This window comes from Adiantum capillus-veneris, chromosome 19 (assembly GCF_014529385.1).
Source record: "Adiantum capillus-veneris isolate H3 chromosome 19, ASM1452938v2, whole genome shotgun sequence".
Taxonomy (NCBI): domain Eukaryota; kingdom Viridiplantae; phylum Streptophyta; class Polypodiopsida; order Polypodiales; family Pteridaceae; genus Adiantum; species Adiantum capillus-veneris.
This window is the reverse complement of record NC_140949.1, coordinates 127,082,048-127,090,573: the sequence shown is the minus strand read 5'-3', so window position 1 is coordinate 127,090,573 and position 8,526 is coordinate 127,082,048.

Genomic DNA, 8,526 nt, shown 5'->3' with positions numbered 1-8,526 from the left:
AAACTAAATTCTACAAAAGCCTGGCACATTGCATATAGACCACCCCTTTATATATAATAAAATAAATGTCTTTTTTTAAAAACCCTCAATAAAATAAAAGTCCTCCTACTTCCCAATTACAAGAAGCTTTTCATTTCTACACCCTTCACTTTTGTATTTTAGATATTGTGAAATGAGTTTTTATTTTTTCCAACTATGGAGACTTAGTCACTTTGAAAATAAGACATTTTGTGAAAGGTTTTGATTTTTAATTGTACCAAAAAATACAAAGTTCTTTTTAGTCAAGGAAAAAGAGTGAGACAAGTTGCCCTTTGTGTATGCCAAACATGGGTTAATGTCAAATTTGCATCTCATATTCTAAATATTAAACCAAATATCCTTTTAAAGTAATATATATATATATATAAAGTAATCTCTTCAACTATGGAGACTTAGACACTTCGAAATTAAGACATTTTGTGAAGGGTTTTGATTTTTAATTGTACCAAAAAATACAAAGTTCTTTTTAGTCAAGGGAAAAAGAGCGAGGCAAGTTGCCCTTTGTGCATGCGAAACATGGTTAATGTCAAATTTGCATCTCATATTTTAAATGTTAAACCAAACATCTTTTTAAAGTAAATTTTTAAATCTCTCTCTCTCTCTCTCTCTCTCTCTCTCTCTATATATATATATATATATATATATATATAAAATATATATAAGTAATCTCTTCAAACTATGGAGATTTAGTCACTTTGAAATTAAGACATTTTGTGAAGGCTTTTGATTTTTAATTGTACCAAAAAATACAAAGTTCTTTTTAGTCAAGGGAGAAAGAGTGAGACAAGTTGCCCTTTGTGCATCCCAAACATGATTTAATGTCAAATGTTAAGCCAAACATTCTTTTAAAGTAAATTTTTAAATCTCTCTCTCTCTCTCTCTCTCTCTCTCTCTCTCTCTCTATATATATATATATATATATATATATATATATATATATATATATATATATATATATATATATACATACATACATACATACATACATACATACATATATATATATATATATATATATATATATATATATATGTATGTATGTATGTATATACATATACATACATACATACATATATATATATATATATATATATATATATATATATATATGTATATAGTAATCTCTTCAAATGCATTAACTAGTTATGAAAAAATCTCTTCAATATGTATATGTATATACATACATACATACATATATATATATATATATATATATATATATATATGTATGTATGTATGTATATATATGTATATATATATATATATATGTATATAGTAATCTCTTCAAATGCATTAACTAGTTATGAAAAAATCTCTTCAATATGTTGGGATGCTTTTTTGTGAAAGAATACTTTTATATAGTGACATGCATGATTCTTTAAGGCTCCAATCTCCCTCAACGGCAGATGAGATAGAGCAAGATGCAGTATTGTAAGAAGGCATGCTTTTAGAGCCCTTTTAACGAGGTTCTCTAAGAATGCATAGGCAAAAGCTCAAAGTTACTTTAAAATATGAATTTTTGAGCTTTGTAAGTAACTTTTCAATTAAAAATGATAATAACCTATTTCTATCTTTTTGTACCTTGATTACTATGGCTGAAGTTTGTGCGCTTTTAATCATAATAGCAATAAATAGCTTAAATTTTTTAAATTACTCTTTACATTGAGGGCTAAGTACAAGGTTTCTTTTAAACACTACCTTGTGTGTGTGCACGTGGGAGATCATTATGAGCTTTTACCTTTTTAAAATAGATTTTTGATTCTCATGACCCCTCAATGGTCACTTTTTTGCCTTTTGAAGCCCCTGTGAAGACTTCACATTGTTTTGCTTTGTGAGTATGATTTGGTGTTTTGAAGGCCAAGTCCTTGTAGATGATTCACTTGTTACTAACAATAAATAACAATGATCTTAAATCTTTGGGAGTTTGAGCTTAATTGACCCACAACATTTGTTCCCTCTGGTTAGCCATCTCTATTGAAAGTCTACCCATTTGTAATGAATTCTAGCTTAATTTAATTTATTTTTTTGCAATATAATGGATATATATGTAGAATTTGTTGGATTGTGGCATCCAAGGCCACCTAAACCTTGCATTTTTGTTTTTTGCCTTTGCATAGCTAGATGATACTAGAGGTAATTGAATTTGCACACAATTTGATCATGCATGTGCTTCTTCATTTTATAGGAAGAATAGTGCAAGGAAACATTTCCATGGTGGCAAACTTGAATGATCCATCTCATGCTCATGTGAGTTGTGTTTAAATCTAAAGCAGTGGAAGTCTACTCGAGTAACACAATGATAATGTTTTTTGTGTTTCCTATTGTTTGTAGCACCTACAATGGTTCATGTAGCTTGTTGAACCATGCTAGACGTGAAGTCTAAAGTGTTTATCACAACCTTAGAATTCCTAAACAACTTGTTCCATATAATTTAATCACACTTTAGCCCATGTATGCACAAGGTGATGACAATTCAACTGGCAAGCAATGTCAAGTAAGAAAGTGGCTTGAGCCTTTAGAGAAGACTCAAGCATGGACATTGCAAATTATGAACAATAAAATTGACTTGCGGAGATCCTAATCATTTGAGAACCATAAGAGATTTCTTCAAGGAAAACTTATAGTGGTATATGAGCATAACCATGGTTTTAACATTGGTAAGTTCAATGTAAGTGGAGCTTGTAGCCTTGAGAAAAGTGTGATCCAACTTCCTAATATTGATAATGTCGAGCAATAGAACGGTTGAAGTTGTGAGCAAAAAGTGGTCACACTTTTTTATATCACAAATTTTGAGGAGTGGTGAGAAGCTTGAATCTCTATTTGTACAGTAGTGGTCCAGGCCAGTTTAATGACCGGTCTATCCCTTTTGGTGCCTTCAGTGACAATGATAGAGAGTAGTAGTGAGGGACAAAAATAAAGAAGATATACTCTTGGATACATACACACATGAAGGACCCAAATTGTCATACACAATCTTCCTTTCATCTACCTTGGTCCCCCTGGTGTTGCATTCCTAAATAGATAGTATTTCATTGCCTTCAAACCACATCACAAATCCTCCCAATCGCCTTGCTCCTCTTGTGAAACTCCTTCATATTGATGATTCCATGGCCTTTAAAAATATTAGCACTTGTCAACCCACAAGTTATATTAACTCATAATATTTTTGTACCATGACTACTCTGTGTGTGTGTGGGTAGCTTTCAACAAAGGGAGCTAAGGACATCAACTTAACACATGTACAGAGCATAGATGCTTCAAAAAAGATACTCTAGGTTGGTAGTTACAACAGAGTGCTTTTTTAAAAGATTTTGTGTGCAAAATATAGAAAGCTCCACGAATGATACTTGCATCCATTATGAGAAAAAGAATAAATTAGTGCTTTACTCATAGACTGCAGGTGTCGTGTAAGTGGGGCACTTATCGATGCCAACTATATGCTAAACGCAAAACAAAATAAAAGTACTCGTGTTTTTCTAAAACCTGAGTGGAAAGATCCATGTAAAATTGGTTGGCACTATAAGGCCCAATGAGGAAGTCTTGCAGGTTTTGAGAGCCTGAGGATCGAAGACCACCACCTTCATATATAGTTGAAGGTGCTCCATGCATGAGAATACATGTAGTTAGAATTTGTGGCGCTGAAGGAGTGGGGGTAGTGGGAGAGGTGGTGGACCTGCAAGAAGTTTTTTCTTGCACCCGCCATGCAGGGATAAGTTCAGAGAGTGGGATAGTGGATTCGTGTAGGGCGATATTTTGATTTAACCCCTCATGTATAATGGTTGCCCATGTCACTTAGTACCCATACAGATTTTGCCAGAAATTTTAAATGATAGGATTTTTATGATTATGGGGAGGTTCCTACATAGATCTAAAAAATGGAGCAAAATTATGGTGTGTGTGAGAGTAACCTTCCATCCAAACCCGAACTAGGTGAGGAGCATGTAGAGAGTCCACTAATGGGGGCACTAGGCCCCCATTAGGGACCTAGTGCCCACCTTTTGAGGCATTAGTTGAATTTTTTGAACTCTTTGTAAACTTGCATTTTCTTTGAAGATTCCAAGTACTTGTATATGATTTGCTAGAGCCTGATCCACTCAAAACCGTTGTTGCAAAAAGCCTTTACGAGGTCTTTGATGTCTTTGCTTGCTTGCTTTGCTGAATGGTTCCTAAATATGATAGGCTTGATTTGAGAGCGGATGACTTTGTGTGCCCATCCAGTTGGTCTATCACTGCTTCTATGGATAAACTTAAGCACCTTTACTGGCAGCATCAACTCCTTACTGATTCTGGTTCTTTAAAGCTTGTCATTATGAATTGGAAGCTTCATGCTTAAGAAGCATGTGGTTACTCCAATTGTACCTTTAAAAATAGTGGCACTATCATCGATGGATAGACAAGAGGGATAGATTGGGCTAGAAATGGTGAAATGTTTTGGGGCTCCATTGTTAATCTAAAGGATGTCATCAAAGTATCGAAGGGAACCTTGACATGATGAAGGTAGAGTCAGGATTGGGGATTTTTCAGGCAAGAGTAGATATAGTCATACTCTAGTGCATGCAGATAAAGATTACACCAAATTGGGGAACATGCTAGCCCCATAGGGATGCCATTGACTTGCCGATAGGTTTTTCCATTACATTGAATGTACATATGATTATAGCTTAAGTTTTGACTAATTTTTTCTAATTGAACTATTAATTAAGGAGTTTAAGCATTCCCTATTATTAATTACTCTCTAAATTATCATTAGACTACTGATCACTAATTTTTGAAGCTTGATCAGTAATCTAATTAATTAATTAGTGCATATTAAGCTAAAAATGGTTAATTTTAGGTTGATTTATGAAGAAAAATAGTTTTTAAGCCTAAATAATTATAGTATAATATTTAGAGCTTTGTTATATTGTGTAGAAGCCAAAAAAACTAGATCTTAATTTTTTGAGTAATCTACCTAATTAATTATGTAGGAATTAACTGTTTTTAATCATAAAATGAAGGGAAAATTAGTTAACACACTTAAATAATTACACCATAATTATCAGAGCTAGTAATCAATTTAGGAAGTTGGGATTATTAGGCCATGCATAGAAAATTACTTTATTTTAATTAATTAAGCCAAAATTATCTGTTTTTGAGCATAAATTAAAGTTGGAAATTAGCTAAATCACTTAGATAATTATATAGTAATTATCCAAGTTAGAAATCACTATGGGGAAGCCGGGATAATTAGGCCATGCACAAAAAACTAGTTTATTTAATTAATTAGGTCAAAATTGTTATTTTTGAGTGTAAATTGGAAAGAGATATTAGTAAATTAATTTATATAATTACATTGTAATTACCAGAGATGGAAAATAGCATTACCAAGTTAGGATAATTATTATATGCACAAATAATCAGTTTAGATAATTATCTAAGCTAATACTGTCTAATTTTGACTATAAATTGGAAAGGGAAATCAGCAAATTAATTTATATAACTACATAGTAATTACCAAAGATGGAAAACAACATTAGGAAGCTGGGACAATTATCGTAAGTATAGAAAATTTATTGAGTTAATTATCTTAGCTAATATTGTCTGATTTTGACTATTAATTGAGAAGGAAAATTAGCTAATTAATTTATGTAATTATAAAGTAATTACTAGAGATGGAAAACAACATTAAAAAGTTAGGATAATTATCTTAAGCACAAATAATTAGTTTAGCTAATTATCCTAGATAATATTGTTTTATTTTGATTGTAAATTAGAAAGAAAAATTAATAAATTAAATTTATATAATTACATAGAATTATCAAGGATAGAAAATAGTATTAGAACGTCAGGATAATTATCTTAAGTATAGATAATTAGTTTAGCTAAATACCTTAGCTAATGTTGTCTAATTTTGATTAAAAATTAAAGGGGGAGATTAGTAAATCATGTTAGATGATTACATGCTATTTATCAGAGTTAAATTACATGATAAAAAATCCAGATAGTTATCTTAAGGCTAGAAAATTAGTATAGATATTTATCTAAGTCAAATTATACTAATGTTTTCTGAAATTGACAAAAAATTAAAGTGAAAAATTAGTAAATCACGTTAGATGATTACATGCTATTTAGTAGAGCTAGATTACATGATAAAAAAACCGTGATAATTATCTTAAGGTTAGAAAATTAGTATAGATATTTATCTAAGTCAAATCATACTAATTTTAGATAAAAATTAAAGGAGGAATTTAGTAAATGATGTTAGATGATTACATGCTATTTATTAGAGCTAGATTACATGATAAAAAAACTGTATAATTATCTTAAGGTTAGAAAATTAGTACAGACATTTATCTAAATCAAATTAAACTAAGTTTAGTTGAAACTTAAAGATGGAGATTAGATAATTAAGTTAGAAAATTAAAAGATAATTGCTAGAGGTCACAAATATCATTATCTACTTGTGATAATTATACCATAGTTAATTAGTTAGTTTAAAAAATCATAATTGACTAAAAGTCCTATTTTTAGTAAAATATTAATTAACATAAATAGACTTTGCGATCAAAAGTTTCTAGGAAATTAAAGTAAGTGTAAAACAGTGATATAAACTTGAGTAAATGAAATATTTAAGAGAAAATAAATAGAATAAATATTAAGCTCAAAATAAGCAGATTCCAAGCTTAAAATTCGATGGAGAAATTAAGAAAAAGATATAGAAAATTAGGAGAGCTTAGAAAACCCTTAGGGGAGCTTTGGAATAAGTTATCATATCTATAGAGACAAATAAGAAATTATTTGGTCAAGAATTTACCAATTAAAACTACAAATTTAACCTTGGATGGTTTAAGATTGAATACAAAGGATAAGTCTAGCCTTTGGATAATTTACCTAACGATTAGACGTCCTTTTTTATAAGGATAAAAAATTATGGCACCTAAAAGAACCCGAGCAAATCCTACATCTGATGATGAGGGTGGAGCTCCAAAAAGAACTAGAGTGTAGCACGACGACGAGGCCGGGCCTAGTAGTAGGACTACGAAGGAGAGTCTTTAGGCGCCAGCGCAGCAGCAGATGGTTGATCAGTCCCAGGTGGGTTTCCATTTATTCAATTAAGTCTTTAATAGTTTAAGTTTTTCTATAAGTTAACATAGCATCCATAAGGAGTGAGTAAGAATTAGAAAATGAATAATTGATCGAAAATCGAAGGTAACTCCCAAGAAACCAATGAATATTGTTTGTAATTAGGAAAGAATTGTTTGGGCTAAGACTGGTTGACCTAAGAAAGAATGATTGATCATCCTTAAAACAGCTTGTCTCAAGACACCTCTGACTCCTTGGTATATTTTGATGAATAATGATGGCTTTCCAGCCACAGATAAGTCAGTTACCCCCATGAATGATGAGTTTTTACTTGTGACATGTCTTGATGTTTCTACATAAGTTAGAATACCATTTTTGTCCTAGGAGAGCCGCACGATTGTATGGGCAATTGGTTTGGTGTATGGGCACTCCGAACCTTGGGTGGGGGTTTATCCACCCCGGATTGTGAACAAGGAATGGGTGCCGTTTTTCACCCTTAGGTGATCTTGACACAAGAAGAGTACCGGTCATGGTTATTATGGACAATGTTTTGATTGATAGTATCTTGTCTTAAGTTTAAAGATGTTTGTTTGCTAAGAATGTTTTCAATACTGCTTTCAAGGGTTGTTTTAATAATTATTATTATGAAAGATAAAAGAAATCATTATTTTAATTGTGATAAGAACGTGGTAGTAATTAAATAACAAAAGAATCATGTGTGAGTGCGGGGTGGTAAGTGGGGATTGAATAAGGTTGTCAATCATGGACGGGTGGACCTGATTAGTAAGGTAACTATTCATTCCCGTGCACTAAAAACGTCTAGAAAACTTCTCCACTTGGAAGAGGAGTCCACAAGCGGCTGTGCCCTAACATCTGATAGGGGGAAAAAAGCGTTGGTTGAAAATACCTTGGCCAAATTGTTGAAGTTATAGGGCCGAAATAGTTTTAGAATTTTTCAATTATTGTCCCGTTTCCGCTGTGAGACAGGACTAGGCCTTCTTCTAGGGCTATAGACCCAAGCCATTCTTAATGGTAATGGTATATTCCTTGGATTTTTCTAAAGTTTAGAGACTCGGATTTTATTAGGTCTAGAGACCTGTTAAGGACCCCATCCCCCTTTGATGTGGGCGGGTTGGGGACCTCACACTCTCCCTGACATAGTGGTAATGCACCTCAATGTACTTTGTGTGAGCATGAAAAGCTGGGTTCCTCGCAACTGCCAATGGGCTCTGACTGTCAACGTAGATAGTGTTGGAAGTGTCCCGTACTCCAACACCCAAATAAGCCATAAGGCGTCTTCACCATACGCACTCAACCGTAGCTGTGAAGACTGCCCTATACTTAGCCTCACAACTGGAAGTAGACACAATAGGTTTCTTCTTGCTCAACCATGATATGCATGAGCTACCAAGCATGAAGCAAAAA